Source organism: Arachis hypogaea, chromosome 10, assembly GCF_003086295.3.
Source record: "Arachis hypogaea cultivar Tifrunner chromosome 10, arahy.Tifrunner.gnm2.J5K5, whole genome shotgun sequence".
In the NCBI taxonomy this organism is placed as follows: domain Eukaryota; kingdom Viridiplantae; phylum Streptophyta; class Magnoliopsida; order Fabales; family Fabaceae; genus Arachis; species Arachis hypogaea.
In genome coordinates this window covers 85,480,078-85,497,146 of record NC_092045.1, presented here as the reverse complement: position 1 = coordinate 85,497,146, position 17,069 = coordinate 85,480,078, and the positions used below count along the sequence as shown (strand labels likewise).

The following is a 17,069-nucleotide window of genomic DNA, read 5'->3' as shown; positions in this document are numbered from 1 at the left end:
TTTTGAGGTAATTTCTGCCTAGACAAGTCATCCAGTTCTTTGGTGAGCAAAGGGGGTTCATCCTCCCAAGTCTCATTTCCAAATAACTTGTCATTCAGCTTCATGATTGCTCCAAGGTATTTAGCAACTTGCTCTTCAGTGACATACTCATCCTCTTCAGAGGAAGAATACTCATCAGAGCTCATGAATGGCAGAAGTAAGTCCAATGGAACCTCTATGGTCTCATTTTGAGCCTCAGATTCCCATAGTTCCTCATTGGGGAACTCATTGGAGGCCAGTGGACATCCATTGAGGTCTTCCTCAGTGGCGTTCACTGCCTCTTCCTCCTCTCCAAATTCGGCCATGTTGATGGCTTTACACTCTCCTTTTGGATTTTCTTCTGTATTGCTTGGAAGAGTACTAGGAGGGAGTTCAGTAATTTTCTTGCTCAGCTGACCCACTTGTGCCTCCAAGTTTCTAATGGAGGACCTTGTTTCAGTCATGAAATTTTGAGTGGTTTTGATTAGATCAGAGACCATGGTTGCTAAGTCAGAGGTATTCTGCTTAGAACTCTCTGTCAGTTGCTGAGAAGATGATGGAAAAGGCTTGCCATTGCTAAACCTGTTTCTTCCACCATTATTATTGTTGAAACCTTGTTGAGGTCTCTGTTGCTCCTTCCATGAGAGATTTGGATGATTTCTCCATGAAGGATTATAGGTGTTTCCATAGGGTTCTCTTATGTAATTCACCTCTTCCATTAAAGGGTTCTCAGGATCATAAGCTTCTTCCTCAGATGAAGCTTCCTTAGTACTGCTTGGTGCATTTTGTATTCCAGACAGACTCTGAGAGATCATGTTGACTTGCTGAGTCAATATTTTGTTCTGAGCCAATATGGCATTCAGAGTATCAATCTCAAGAACTCCTTTCTTCTGACTAGTCCCATTGTTCACAGGATTCCTTTCAGAAGTGTACATGAATTGGTTATTTGCAACCATTTCAATCAGCTCTTGAGCTTCTGTAGGCGCCTTCTTCAGATGAAGAGATCCTCCAGCAGAGCTATCCAAAGACATCTTGGACAGTTCAGACAGACCATCATAGAAAATACCTATGATGCTCCATTCAGAAAGCATATCAGATGGACACTTTCTGATTAATTGTTTGTATCTTTCCCAAGCTTCATAGAGGGATTCTCCTTCCTTCTGTCTGAAGGTTTGGACTTCCACTCTAAGCTTACTCAATTTTTGAGGTGGAAAGAACTTTGCCAAGAAGGCATTGACTAGCTTTTCCCAAGAGTTCAGGCTTTCTTTAGGTTGTGAGTCCAACCATGTTCTAGCTCTGTCTCTTACAGCAAAAGGGAATAGCATAAGTCTGTAGACCTCAGGGTTAACCCCATTAGTCTTGACAGTGTCACAGATTTGCAAGAACTCAGCTAAGAACTGATGAGGATCTTCCAATGGAAGTCCATGGAACTTGTAATTCTGTTGCATTAGAGAAACTAATTGAGGCTTAAGCTCAAAGTTGTTTGCTCCAATGGCAAGGATAGAGATGCTTCTCCCATAGAAGTCGGGAGTAGGTGCAGTAAAGTCACCCAGCACCCTCCTTGCATTGTTGGCATTGTTGTTGTTTTCGGCTTCCATGGGTTCTTCTTCTTTGAAGATTTCTGTTAGGTCTTCTACAGAGAGTTGTGCCTTGGCTTCTCTTAGTTTTCGCTTCAAGGTCCTTTCAGGTTCAGGGTCAGCCTCAACAAGAATACTTTTGTCTTTGCTCCTGCTCATATGAAAGAGAAGAGAACAAGAAAATGTGGAATCCTCTATGTCACAGTATAGAGATTCCTTGAGGTGTCAGAGGAAAAGAAAAATAGAAGGCAGAAGTAGAAAATTCAAACTTATCAAAGAAGATGGAGTTCGAATTTTGCATTAAAGAATAGTGTTAGTCCATAAATAGAAGGATGTGAGAAGAAGGGAAGCAATTTTCGAAAATTAAGTAAAAGATTTTGAAAACATTTTGAAAAACACTAATTGATTTTCAAAAATAAAAGTGGGAAAGAAGTAAAGTGATTTTTGAAAAAGATTTTGAAATTAGAAATTAAAAAGATATGATTGAAAACTATTTTGAAAAAGATGTGGTTAAGAAGATATGATTGGTTTTTAAAAGATGTGATTGAGAAGATATGATTTGAAAAACATTTTAAAAAGATCTGATTTTGAAAATTAATGACTTGGCTATCAAGAAAAGATATGATCCAAACATTAGACCTTCCTCAACAGAAAAGGCAACATACTTGATATGTTGAATCAAATCATTAATTGATAGCAAGTATCCTTAAAAATAGAAAGAAATTGATTTTGAAAAAGATTTGATTGAAGAGATATGATTTGAAAAAGATTTGATTTTGAAAAAGTTTGAAAACTTAAAAAAAATCTGCATTAAAAACAAAATCTTCCCTCTTGTGCCATCCTGGCGTTAAACGCCCAGAATGGTGCACATTCTGGCGTTTAACGCCCAAAACACTACCTTTCTGGGTGTTAAACGCCCAGCCAGGCACTCTGGCTGGCGTTTAAACGCCAGTCTGTCTTCTTCATTGGGCATTTTGAATGCCCAGCTTTTTCTGTATAATTCCTCTGCAGTATGTTCTGAATCTTTAATTCTCTGTATTATTGACTTGAAAAGACATAAATTACAAATATTTTTGGATTTTTAGTAATAAGGAATAATCAAAATGCAACTAAAATCAAATAACAATGCATGCAAGACACCAAACTTAGCAGTTTGTATACTACTGACACTAATGAGAATGCATATGAGACACATAAACACTCAAGTCAAGAGAATTCATAGATCAGAGTAAGAAATCATTAAGAACAACTTGAAGATTAATGAAGACACATGCATGAGTGCAAGAAGAACAAAAACTTGCAATTGACACCAAACTTAAAATGAGACTCTAGACTTAAACAAGAAATTTTTTGGATTTTATGATTTTCTAAATTTTTTTTTGGATTTTTCGAAAATTAAGTGGTGAAGAAAGTAAAGGTATCAAAATTCTTAATGAGAATTCCAGGAATCATGCAATGTTTAGTCTAAGACTCCGGTCCAGGAATTAGACATGGCTTCACAGCCAGCCAAGCTTTCAAAGAAAGCTTCGGTCCAAAACACTAGACATGGCCAATGGCCAGCCAAGCCTTAGCAGATCACTCCTCCAATAGCAAGATTGATAGAAATCAACAAGCTCTTGTGATGATAAGTTGAAACCTCGGTCCAATGAAATTAGACATGGCTTCACAGCCAGCCAGACTTCAACAGATCATCATGAAACTCTAGAATTCATCTTCAAGAATTCTGAAGAAAAAAATACCTAATCTAAGCAACAAGATGAACCGTCAGTTGTCCATACTCGAACAATCCCCGGCAACGGCGCCAAAAACTTGGTGCACGAAATTGTGATCAGTACTTTTCACAACTCAATTAATCCCCGGTGATGAACCCAAAAACTTGGTGTTCAATACCATGGCATAAACACAACTTTGCACAACTAACCAGCAAGTGTACTGGGTCGTCCAAGTAATAAACCTTACGCGAGTAAGGGTCGATCCCACAGAGATTGTTGGTATGAAGCAAGCTATGGTCACCTTGTAAATCTTAGTCAGGCAAACTCAAATGGATATGGGTGATATACGAATAAAACATAAAGATAAAGATAGAGATACTTATGTAATTCATTGGTGGGAATTTCAGATAAGCGTATGAAGATGCTTGGTCCCTTCCGTCTCTCTGCTTTCCTACTGTCTTCATCCAATCCTTCTTACTCCTTTCCATGGCAAGCTTATGCAAGGGTTTCACCGTTGTCAGTGGCTACCTCCCATCCTCTCAGTGGAAATGTTCAACGCACCCTGTCACGGCACGGCTATCCATCTGTCGGTTCTCAATCAGGCCGGAATAGAATCCAGTGATTCTTTTGCGTCTGTCACTAACGCCCCGCCCTCAGGAGTTTGAAGCTCGTCACAGTCATTCAATCATTGAATCCTACTCAGAATACCACAGACAAGGTTAGACCTTCCGGATTCTCTTGAATGCCGCCATCAGTTCTAGCCTATACCACGAAGACTCTAATCTCACGGAATGGCTGGCTCGGTTGTCAGGCGAGCACTCGGTTGTCAGGCGATCAACCATGCATCGTGTATCAGGAATCCAAGAGATATTCACCCAATCTAAGGTAGAACGGAGGTGGTTGTCAGGCACACGTTCATAGGTGAGAATGATGATGAGTGTCACGGATCATCACATTCATCAAGTTGAAGAACAAGTGATATCTTAGAACAAGAACAAGCGGAATTGAATAGAAGAACAATAGTAATTGCATTAATACTCGAGGTACAGCAGAGCTCCACACCTTAATCTATGGTGTGTAGAAACTCCACCGTTGAAAATACATAAGAACAAGGTCTAGGCATGGCCGAATGGCCAGCTTCCTAATGATCTAAGAACTAGACGTCCAAAGATGATCAAAGGATCTAAAATAATCCAAAGATCTCAAATACAATAGTAAAAGGTCCTACTTATAGAGAACTAGTAGCCTAGGGTGTACAGAGATGAGTAAATGACATAAAAATCCACTTCCGGGCCCACTTGGTGTGTGCTTGGGCTGAGCATTGAAGCATTTTCGTGTAGAGACTCTTCTTGGAGTTAAACGCCAACTTTTGTGCCAGTTTGGGCGTTTAACTCCCACTTTGGTGCCAGTTCCGGCGTTTAACGCTGGGAATTCTGAGGGTGACTTTGAACACCGGTTTGGGCCATCAAATCTTGGGCAAAGTATGAACTATCATATATTGCTGGAAAGCCCAGGATGTCTACTTTCCAACGCCATTGAGAGCGCACCAATTGGGCTTCTGTAGCTCCAGAAAATCCACTTCAAGTGCAGGGAGGTCAGAATCCAACAGCATCTGCAGTCCTTTTCAGTCTCTGAATCAGATTTTTGCTCAGATCCCTCAATTTCAGCCAGAAAATACCTGAAATCACAGAAAAACACACAAACTCATAGTAAAGTTCAAAAAAGTGAATTTTAACTAAAAACTAATAAAAATATACTAAAAACTAACTAGATCATACTAAAAACATACTAAAAACAATGCCAAAAAGCGTACAAATTATCCGCTCATCAAGTACTTTTATATGCTCCATTGCTCTATCAAAACCTTGTTTAAACAGTTCAAACAAATCTAATTCTTCGTTTTTTCCTTCTTTTGTTGTGATTATATATTCGAGCTTTAGTTATAGTGCTTCGTTTTTGTCTTCAACATTTTTCATCTTTTCTTTCGTGGTGTCCATTTTCTTTTTCATTTCTTCTTCTTTCTCTTTCTTTTTCAACTTCTTCGACATGGCTATTGACTCCGCTTTGTTTTCCTTTATTTTTCTCCATCAACTCGGCTAACTCCCTTTTTTTTCTCTTCTTTCTAGGATGTTACATGATGCGCCACTATTTCGTGGTATATTTTGTGCGTAATTTAGAGTGTTTCACCAAATTCCATCACACTTATCCATATAATATGCATGATTTTTTGTTTCCTTCCCAATTTTGCCTAATGGTTGAAAACATGCTTTTTAGGCCTTAAATAAGCTATATTTTTATCTCCCTTTGTTACCATTCGATGCTGTGATCTGTTTGTTAAGTGATTTCAGAGCTTATAGGGGCAGGAGGGGTATAGAAGAGGGAAAGAAAGCATGCATAAGTAGAAGGAGCACTTCTTTGGAGCATTAGGACCGATGCGCACGCACAGTCGATGCGCACGCGTGGGAGCTGGATCTTGGATTGGCGCATGAAAAGGGACGTGTATGCATCGCTGGCCAGTTTTCTCATTAACGCGTATGCACGCTTGACGCGTACGCGTAGAACGTAAAAGCCATCGACGCGCGCGCATGACCCACGCGTACACACGACGCGCGCATGTGATTTCTTTAATGAAAACGTGCCTGGCGATTTCAGAGGGCCTTCTAGCTCAATTCTGAAGGAAATTCTGGCGGGAAAAGATTAAAAGAGCCAAGGATTGAAGGAGAACTAATCTTTCATTCATTTCTTAGTTAGTTACTTGTGGAAGTTATATTTTTAGAGAGAGAAACTCCAACTTCTCTTTAGTTTTTTGGCTTTCTCATTCACAATTGTACTTGGATTATTTGGTGAGATCTGAATTTGATTCAATTCTACATTGTTCTAGTTGTAGATCTTTCTCTTCTACTCTCAATTTAGGTTTCTTGTTACTTTAGCATTGTAGATCTTGGATCTAGACCTTGTTGTTTTGATTTCTATTAATGAATTGAGAAATTTCATGTTAATTGTTAATAATTGTTTGATTGTTGTTAATTGTTTGTAATAGATAGCTTTGATTCACATTCTCTTCTCAATTTCATGATGTCTTCCATTATTGCTCACCAATTGTTTGAGGAAATGTCAACTTTAGTTATGGAGTAGATCTTCACTCTTGGCTTAGGGGTTGGGTAATTGGAGACACTTGAATTATCAAGGTCATTTGTTGATTGATAATTGGAAAATTGCTAATTAATTTGAATGACACTAACTCTAGTCTTTCCCTAGGATTAGACTAGGACTTGTGGACTCAAATTGATTATCTCTACTTGACTTTCCTTCATGGTTAGAGGTTAACTAAGTGGAGCAATAACCAATTGATGTCACAATTGATGGAGATGATGAGGATAAGATTTCCAATTCTCAACCCTAGCCAAGGCTTTTATATTGATTGATTGTCTTTTACTCTTGCTTGTTTCCAAACTCTTGTGTCCTTTAGTTTCATTGTTATTTGTTCATTAGTTTCACTGTTATTTGTTCATTACTTTTATGCAAGCTTGTTTACATTTCTCGTATTCAATCTCACACACCAAGAGACTCCTAGCCAATGATGTGCACCTTAGGGCAACGCCTAGGGAGAACGACTCGAGACTAATACTCTCGGTTATTGATTTGAATTGTGAACACACTTTCTTTGTTTGATGTGTTATAGTTTGTTGTTTTAGATTATACTCACGACACAATTCTATTGGAAATTTCTATACCGACAAAATATATCTCATCAAAATTGTGCCATTGCCGGGGAGTTGCAAATGTGTGCCATGTTGTTGGTTAGTGTAAATATGTGCATATGTGAATACTTACATATTTCATTTGATTGTTTGCTAAATTGATTATTAGTTAGGATTAATCTTTGTTTAGTGCGTCTTTTATCATGAGCTCTATGCCTCTTTCATTGAATGACGCGTTCACTACTGGATCCGAACTTAGCCACTTTTGATCCCGAAATTGAGAGAACTTTACTCCATATTAGGCAAGCTTGGAGAAGGTTAGCCTTTGGAGGTGGTGAAAGGGTTTCTGCCACTTCACTAACCCTATCCAAGGTTGAATCGGAATCGTGATTTGTAGAAGGAACAATATACTCTTCCATAGATACTACTAATACCTCTTTCATTGATCTAGGTAGTGAAACTATGGCCGCTCCAAGGAGAGTTACTCTTAAGGAAGCCGGTGCTCCAGACTTTGTTCTTCAACCGCTTTAAGTGCTCCATCTGAACTTGAATGCTAATTTTGAACTCAAGACCGCCTTGATTAATCTTCTACCAAAGTTTCATGGAGTTCCCGCCCAAGATCCTATTAGACACCTTAGAGATTTCCAAGGTGTATGTGCAACAACTAGGCGGGAGGGTTCCGATGAGGTTGCTATTTGGTTATTCACCTTCCCATTTTCACTTGAGGGAAGAGCCAGATAGTGGTTTTATACTTTGCCTAAGGAGATTGTTGGTGATTGGAATTTTCTTAGAAGGGAGTTACTAGATAAATTCTTTCCTCCGGAAGTGACCAATCGATTGAGGAAAGAGATTTCATGCATTGTCCAAGGTGAAATGGAAACTCTATACGAGTATTGGGAAAGATTTCGGAGACTACTTGACTCATGCCCCTACCATATGATTGACACTCTAGTGTTGATTAGCTAGTTTTGCCAAGGAATGAAGCCACAAGACAAGATCCTCTTGGATGCATGACGATCGGATTTCCTATCGGTAAAGAAATTCACAAATATAATCGTGTTGTATGTATAGCTTCTAAACCAACAGAAAATCCTTTTGTACAAACGTTTGGTTGTCACAAGTAACAAACCCAATAAAAATAAATAACCGAAGTATTCAAACCTCAGGTCGTCTTCTCAAGAAATTGCAAGGAAGTATGATTTATTATTGGTTATGGAAAACAGTATTTTTGGGTTTTAAAAAAAGGTTTGAATAAGAGAAATAAATTGCAGGGATTAATAAATTAATAACTAATAAAACTCTTAGCAAGGTATGAAAACTGGAAGTCCTATCCTAGTTATCTTTATCAATGGTGATGAGAATTATATTTTTGCTTCCACTTAGTCAACCTCTAACTATGAAGGTAAGTCAAGTGGATAAATCAATTTAACACCTAAAGTCCTAGTCAACTCCTAAGGAAAGACTAGAATTATAGGAATCTAAATCAATCAGCAAAGATATCAATTATCAATTACGATGAGTTTGACAACTCAAGAGTTACCAATTAATCAACCAAAGCCAAGAATATAGAAAGCTAAATAAAAATCATATAACTGAAGTACCTCAAATTGTATTAAATAGAGATATCAAATGCAACATGGAAAAGTTCATAAATTAATTTGGAAAAATAAATAAAAGGAACATTAAACCTGTGATGAAGAAGAAAAAAATCCCAATAAGATAAATCCTAATCCTAAATCCTAATCCTAAGAGAGAGGAGAAAACCTCTCTCTCTAAAAAACTACATCTCAATCCTAAAACTATGTATAAATGTATGTTGTATCCTCCCTCTCTAAAAACTACATCTAAATTATGAAAAGCTCAAGCTCAGCCCAAGTACACACCAAGTGGGCCCCGGTAGTGGATTTTTGCATCAATTACTTACTTTTGTAAACCCTAGTAGCTAGTCTAGTATAAATAGGACATTTTACTATTGTATTAGACATTGGGAGGATTGTATTTTTGATCCTGTGATCAAGTTTTGGGGGCTGGCCATTCGGCCATGCCTGAACCTTCATCACTCTGGCGTTTAAATGCCAGAAGTGCATACAAAGGCATTTTACACGCCTAATTGGTGCAGGGATGTAAATCCTTGATACCTCAGGATCTATGGACCCCACAGGATCATCTCAAGATCTGTGGACCCCACATACCTCAACTCACCTTCTCTCTTCTTCACCAATCACCTTAATCCCTCTTCCCCATCACCTTTTCACCACTCACATCCATCCATCTCTCTCCCTCTCCTCCATATCTTCTTTCCTTCCATTCCTTCTTCTTTTGCTCGAAGGCGAGCAACATTCTATGTTTGGTGTGGTAAAAGTATAGCTTTTTTTTGCTTTTCCATAACCATTGATGGCACCTAAGGCCAGAAAAACCTAAAAAAAAAAAGAGAAAAGGGAAGACAATTGCTTCCACCTATGAGTCATGGGAGATGGAGAGATTCATCTCAAGAATCCATAGCTCAGTAGTAGAGCATTTGACTGCAAATCAAGAGATCCCTGAGATACCTCAGGGAATACATGTTCCTCCATATAATTATTGGGAGCAACTAAGGATAGGAGCACCAAAATCACTAGGGATCAAGCAAAAAAGGTAAGGAAGAGACATAGAGGAGCTCAAAAAGCACCATTGGTCCTTCAAAAAGGCGCCACCCTCACTAAGGTGGACTCATTCCTTAACTTCCTTGTTCTTAATTCTCTGTTTTTCGATTTTTATGTTATATGTGTGTTTATGTTTTGTGTCTCTACCTCATGATCATTGGTATTGAGTAATTATTTCTTAAGGCTATGAATAATTCCATAAATCCTTCACCTCTCTTAAATGAAAAATGTTTCTAATTCAAAAGAACAAGAAGTACATGAATTTCGAAATTATCCTTGAATTTAGTTTAATTATATTGATGTGGTGACAATACTTTTGTTTTCTGAATGAATGCTTGAACAGTGCATAATTTTGATCTTGTTGTTTATGAATGTTAAAATTATTGGCTCTTAAAAGAATGATGAACAAAGAGAATGTTATTGATAATCAGAAAAATCATGAAAATTGATTCTTGAAGCAAGAAAAAGCAGTGAAAAAGCAAAAGCTTGCGAAAAAAGGGCAAAAAAAATTAGAAAGAAAAAGAAAAAGCAAGCAGAAAAAGCCAATAGCCCTTAAAACCAAAAGGCAAGGGTAAAAAGGATCCAAGGCTTTGAGCATCAATGGATAGGAGGGTCGAAGGAAATAAAATCCAAGCCTAAGCGGCTAAATCAAGCTGTCCCTAACCATGTGCTTGTGGCATGCAGGTCCAAGTGAGAAGCTTGAGACTGAGTGGTTAAAGTCGTGATCCAAAACAAAAAGAGTGTGCTTAAGAACTCTGGACACCTCTAACTGGGGACTTTAGCAAAGCTGAGTCATAATCTGAAAAGGTTCACCCAGCTATGTGTCTATGGCATTTATGTATCTGGTGGTAATACTAGAAAACAAAATGCTTAGGGCCACAGCCAAGACTCATAAAAATAGCTGTGTTCAAGAATCAAAATACTTAACTAGGAGAATCAATAACACTATCTGAAATTCTAAGTTCCTATAGATGCTAATCATTCTAAACTTCAAAGGAAAAAGTGAGATGCCAAAACTGTTCAGAGGCAAAAAGCTACAAGTCCCGCTCATCTAATTAGGACTAATATTCATTGATATTCTGGAATTTATAGTATATTCTCTTCTTTTTATCCTAATTAATTTTCAGTTTCTTGGGGACAAGCAACAATTTAAGTTTGGTGTTGTGATGAGCGGATAATTTATACGCTTTTTGGCATTGTTTTTAGATAGTTTTTAGTATAATCTAGCTACTTTTAGAGATGTTTTCATTAGTTTTTATGCTAAATTCACATTTTTGGACTTTACTATGAGTTTTTGTATTTTTCTATGATTTCAGGTAATTTCTGGCTGAAATTGAGGGACCTGAGCAAAACTCTGATAAGGAGGCTGACAAAGGACTACTGATGCTCTTGGATTCTGACCTCCCTGCACTCGAAATGAATTTTCTAGAGCTACAGAACTCCAAATGGTGCTCTCTCTACGGCGTTGGAAAGTAGACATCCAGAGCTTTCCAACAATATATAATTGTCCATATTTTATTCAAGATTATACTATTTAAACTGGCACTCAACGCCAGTTCCATGCTGCATTCTGGAGTCAAACGCCAGAAACACGTCAAGAACCAGAGTTGAACGCCAAAAACACGTTACAACTTGGCGTTCAACTCCAAAAGAAGCCTCTGCACGTGTAAAGCTCAAGTTCAGCCCAAGCACACACCAAGTGGGCCCCGGAAGTGGATTTTTGCATCAATTACTTACTTTTGTAAACCCTAATAGCTAGTCTAGTATAAATAGGACATTTTACTATTGTATTAGACATCGGGGCGATTGTATTTTTGATCCTGTGATCACGTTTTGGGGGCTGGCCATTCGGCCATGTCTGAACCTTCATCACTTATGTATTTTCAAAGATGGAGTTTCTACACACCATAGATTAAGGGTGTGGAGCTCTGCTGTACCTCTAGTTTTAATGCAATTACTACTATCTTTTATTCAAATTCAATCTTATTTCTGTTCTAAGATACTACTCGTACTTCAACCTGATGGATGTGATGATCCGTGACACTCATCATCATCTGTCCCTATGAACGCGTGCCTGACAACCACTTCCGCTCTACAAGCGAAAGCTAGAGTGTGTATCACTTGGTTCCTGATGCACGATGCATGGTTGTCCTCGCCTGACAACCGAGCCTTCCATTCCGTGAGATCAGAGTCTTCGTGGTATAAGCTAGAATTGATGGCGGCATTCATGAGAATCCGGAAAGTCTAAACCTTGTCTGTGGTATTCCGAGTAGAATTCTGGGATTGAATGACTGTGACGAGCTTCAAACTCACGATTGTTGGGCGTGATGACAAACGGAAAAGAATCAAGGGATTCTACCCCGACACGATCGAGAACCGACAGATGATTAGTCGTGCCGTGACAGAGCATTTGGACCTTTTTCACTGAGAGGATGGGATGTAGCCATTGACAACGGTGATGCCCTACATACAGCTTGCCATGGAAAGGAGTAAGAAGGATTGGATGAAGGCAGTAGGAAAGCAGAGATTCAGATGGAGCACAGCATCTTCATACGCCTATCTGAAATTCCCATCGATGATCTACATAAGTATTTCTATCTTTATTTTCTGTTTATTTATTATTATTATTCAAAAACTCCATAACCATTTATTATCCGCCTGACTGAGATTTACAAGATGATCATAGCTTGCTTCATACCAACAATCTCCGTGGGATCGACCCTTACTCACGTAAGGTTTATTACTTGGACAACCCAGTGCACTTGCTGGTTAGTTGTGCGAGGTTTTGAAGAAAGTGCTGAGTTATAAACGCGCATACCAAGTTGAATGCCATTATTAGAGATCACAATTTCGCCCACCATGGTCTTCCGCAAATTCCTCCACTTCTTTGCAAACTTCTTCAATTTCAACCATGTCTTGATCAAAGTCTTCGATATCTTCCTCATCACTTGAGTCATAATTGGGAGGTTGAAAAAAGTCTACCTCTGCATCATTTTCATATTCACTTGGGGAAGATTCTTCTAGCTCAAAGAATTCACTTGCGGTTGCAAGTTCATTACTAAGAGAACTTGACTCATGATTATCATTCTCAAAGAGACTTGCATCTAGGGTTGTTCCGTCTAGCTCTTCATGAGGTAGCTGCTTTGGGGGTTGTGCATTATCCTCCTTAGCATCAATTGTAACATCCTTGACGGAATTTTCCACAACTCTGGATTCCCATGGAGGTTCAGCATCTCCTAAGTCTTCAACAAGTACTTCTTCTTCTTGGATAATTTGGGCTTCCTCTAATTGTTCCAGAACAAAGTCATGCTCCTTACTGTTCACTGGCGTTTCTAGTGTCTCCTTTGTACTACATTCTTCATTAGATTCTCCACATGAAGCCATAGGGATTCCTTGAGTGTCCAAACGTCTGAAAGATAATTGATTTATTGCTTGCTCCAGTTGATGAAGGGTTGCATGAAATTGATCTACTGATTCTTCAAAGCGAGCCTGTGATTCTTGAGGCGATGGGTATGGATATGGTACATAGGGAAGTGGTGGTTCTTGGGAGTAATTGGATTAGAATTGGGGTGGATAAGGATAATACGGTGGTGAATGGTGAAAAGGAGCTTGTGAGTGTGGTGGTTCGAAGTTATGTTGAGAGGATGGTCTATGAGCACAGGGTGGGCTTGTTGGTAACTACAAAGGGGTCCACCATATCTATCAGTTTGGTATGCATTGTAGAATGGTCTTTGTCCATGATATCTAGGAAGGTGTTATTGCCTAAAGGGTTGATCGTATCCTCTTGGCTCCATCCGTCTTTGATTGATTAGACCTTGATACATATTCCTGTTATAGCTTCCATTCCTTTCAACAAAATTAGAACCAAACTCAAAGCGAGAGGGGTGAGAAGTCATAGTATCTAATAGAAATAAGAAGGGAAAACAAAAACAAATAAACAAGAAAAGGAAAAATATTTATAATAACCAATAATAAGGCACACGTTTGCAATTCCCCGGCAACGGCGCCATTTTGATGATCGGATTTCCTATCGGTAAAGCAATTCACAAATATAATCACGTTGTAAGTATAGCTTCTAAACCAACAGAAAATCCTTTCATACAAACGTTTGGTTGTCATAAGTAACAAACCCAATAAAACTAAATAACCAAAGTATTCAAACCTCGGGTCGTCTTCTCAAGGAATTGTAGGGAAGTATGATTTATTATTGGTTATGGAAAACAGTATTTTTGGGTTTTAAAAAAGTTTTGAATAAGAGAAATAAATTGCAAGGATTAATAAATTAATAACTAATAAAACTCTTGGCAAGATATGAAAACTGGAAGTCCTATCCTAGTTATCCTTATCAATGGTGATAAGAATTATATTTTTGCTCCCACTTAGTCAACCTCTAACTATGAAGGTAAGTCAAGTGGATAAATCAATTTAACACCTAAAGTCCTAGTCAACTCCTAAGGAAAGACTAGAGTTATAGGAATCTAAATCAATCAGCAAAGATATCAATTATCAATCACGATGAGTTTGACAACTCAAAAGTTACCAATTAATCAACCAAAGCCAAGAATATAGAAAGCTAAATAAAAATCATATAACTGAAGTACCTCAAATTGTATTAAATAGAGATATCAAATGTAACATGGAAAAGTTCATAAATTAATTTGGGAAAATAAATAAAAGGAACATTAAACATGTGATGAAGAAGAAAAAAATCCCAATAAGATAAATCCTAATCCTAAATCCTAATCCTAAGAGATAGGAGAAAACCTCTCTCTCTAAAAAACTACATCTCAATCCTAAAACTATGTATAAATGTATGTTGTATCCTCCCTCCTTAAAAACTACATCTCAATACTAAAACTATGTATAAATGTATGTTGTATCCTCCCTCTCTAAAAACTACATCTAAATTATGAAAAGTGAATTATGAGTCATCCCTTCTTCATTCCTCCACCTTGCAGCCTTTAATCTGTATTTTCTGGGCTTGAAACCGCGCCGAAAATAGCCCAGATTTCGCTGGAGCCATGCTGATTTTCGTCACTGCGACGTGTCCGCGTGGAGCACGCGTTCGCATCATTTAGATGTACGGACACTATAGCAAATTATATATCAAATTGAAGCCCCGAATGTTAGCTTTCCAATGCAACTAAAACTGCATCATTTGAACCTCTGTAGCTCAAGTTATGACCGTTTGAGTGCGAAGAGGTCAGGCTGGACAGCTTAGCAACTTCTTCAACTTCTTGTATTCCTTCCACATTTGCATGCTTCCTTTCTATCCTCTAAGCCATTCCTACCCTGTAATCTCTGAAATCACTTAACACACATATCACGACATCGAATGGTAATAAGAGAGGATTAAACATAGCAAAATTAAAGTCCAAAGAAGCATGTTTTCAATCATAGCACAAAATCCGGAAAGAAAAAGTTAAACCATGCAAATAGTATGAATAAGTGGGTAAAGATTTGATAAAAATCACTCAATTGAGCACAAGATAAACCATGAAATAGTGGTTTATCAATGCCTCAAGCAATGGTTCCTTGACCAAGTATAGAACGACAGAGGAGGCATAGCAATTGATCACTGATTTGGCCGAGTCCACATAACATGCTAGACAAAGAAACAACCATCTAAGAGCCATAAATGAAGTTTCTTCTAGTGGTGAGACCGCCACCCTTACGAAGACCTTGGGCGAAATGACAGACATTCTTAAGCAACTCCAACTAAACCAACAACAATCTCTACCTCCTCAACCACAAGAAAGTCAACAATTGGTCCCCCAAAGAGTGTGTGAAATTTGCTCTTGCTACTCTCATTACACCGATGAGTGCCCAAACCTCCAAGAAGATAATACCTTGGTGGCTACTAATGCCTACTACAATCGCCCAAACCAAGGTTATCACCAACAAGGAGGCAACTTTAATCAAGGGTGGAAAGACAACTCCAACCAAGGATGGAGGGATAACTCCAACCAAGGGTGGAGGGATAACTCCAACCAAGGATGGAGGGACAACTATAATCAAGAAGGAAGGGATAATGGAGGAAACCAAAGATGGAACAACAACAGTCAACAAAACCGATACCAACAAAATCCTCCATATCAAAACCAAAACCAAGGCAAACCATACCAAACCTACCAAGCACCTCATCAAAGGCAAGCACCTCCACCCAACCAACCACAAGCACCCCAAATCACTTATCCTTCTCCCTCTCCCAACCAAAATGAGACACTTCGCTCCATCCTCCAAACCCAAAAGGAGCTTCAAACAACACTTGTCTCAAGCCTTGCCAGTATTGCTTCTACGCTCCAAGCCCTTACTTCTCGCATAGAATCAACCCTACCTCTACCACTCAAGCCTCAAGCTCAAGTGCCTTACCATCTCAACCTCTACACAACCCAAGGGTGGCATCAATGCCATTATCTTGAGGTCCGGAACCAAATTGCAAGATAGGAGTGCGCCAAGCCCAATAGAGGCCACTCAAAATGAGGATGTGGTTGAGATAGAAGAGGTTGATGAAGAGGATGAAGCCCAAGAGGTAGTTGAAGAAGTGATTGCTCAACCAAGGGGTGGAATGCCTAAGGATGGGGATGTCTTGCAAGGAGCTACTCCAATCCCATTTTCAACATTGGCAAGGAAAACCAAGAAGCAAGTTGAGTTGGACCCTAAAATGGTGGAGATGTTCAAGAAAGTTGAGGTAACTATCCCTCTCTTTGATGCTATCTGCCAAGTGCCTAAATATGCAAAGTTTCTTAAGGACTTATGTATGCATAAGGAGAAAATTTGTGAATTAGAAACTATACTATTGGGAGATCAATTTCTGCTTTAATGGATGGTATGCCGGAGAAGTGTGGTGACCCCGGCCCTTGTTTAGTAACTTGCACCATTGATGGAGTCCAATTTGTTGATTGTATGTGCGATCTTGGAACTTGTGTGAGTATTATGCCCTTGTCGGTCTATGAGTTCTTAAAGCTCCCACCACTAAAACGGTCGGCCTCCCGGTTTGTTTTAGCAGACAAAAGCATAATTTCCGTGGTCGGTATAGTGGAGGATGTTCTAGTGAGTATAAAGGGGTTGGTCTTCCCAATTGATTTTCATATTCTGAAGATGCACCATAGTGACTCTGGTAGGACATCATCTATTTTACTTGGGAGGCCATTCTTGAAGATCTCTCGGTTCAAGCTAGATGCATTTTTGGGCACCTATTCATTTGAGATCGATGGAAGAAAAGTAAGCTTCAATCTTGATGAAGCAATGAGGCATCCACCGAAGGAGCATTCTATCTTTTGGTGTGATTTGATTGACAATGTTGTAGCCAAAGTCCATCAAGATGGCTTTGATGGAAAGAGTATGAATCAAGACCCAAGTGTAGGGAGTTCCCATGTATGTGAAAAAGATGCCTTATCACCTCAAATGATACCTGAA

General features: G+C 38.8%; 1 non-coding gene across 1 annotated transcript; it reads left to right on the top strand.

Annotated features, from left to right (window-relative positions):
- The first annotated feature begins 1,103 nt into the window (after nucleotides 1–1,103).
- LOC112718550 (small nucleolar RNA R71) lies at nucleotides 1,104–1,211 on the top strand. Its single transcript, XR_003160885.1, has one exon. It is a non-coding gene; the product is annotated as a small nucleolar RNA R71 (small nucleolar RNA).
- The last annotated feature ends 15,858 nt before the right edge of the window (nucleotides 1,212–17,069 follow it).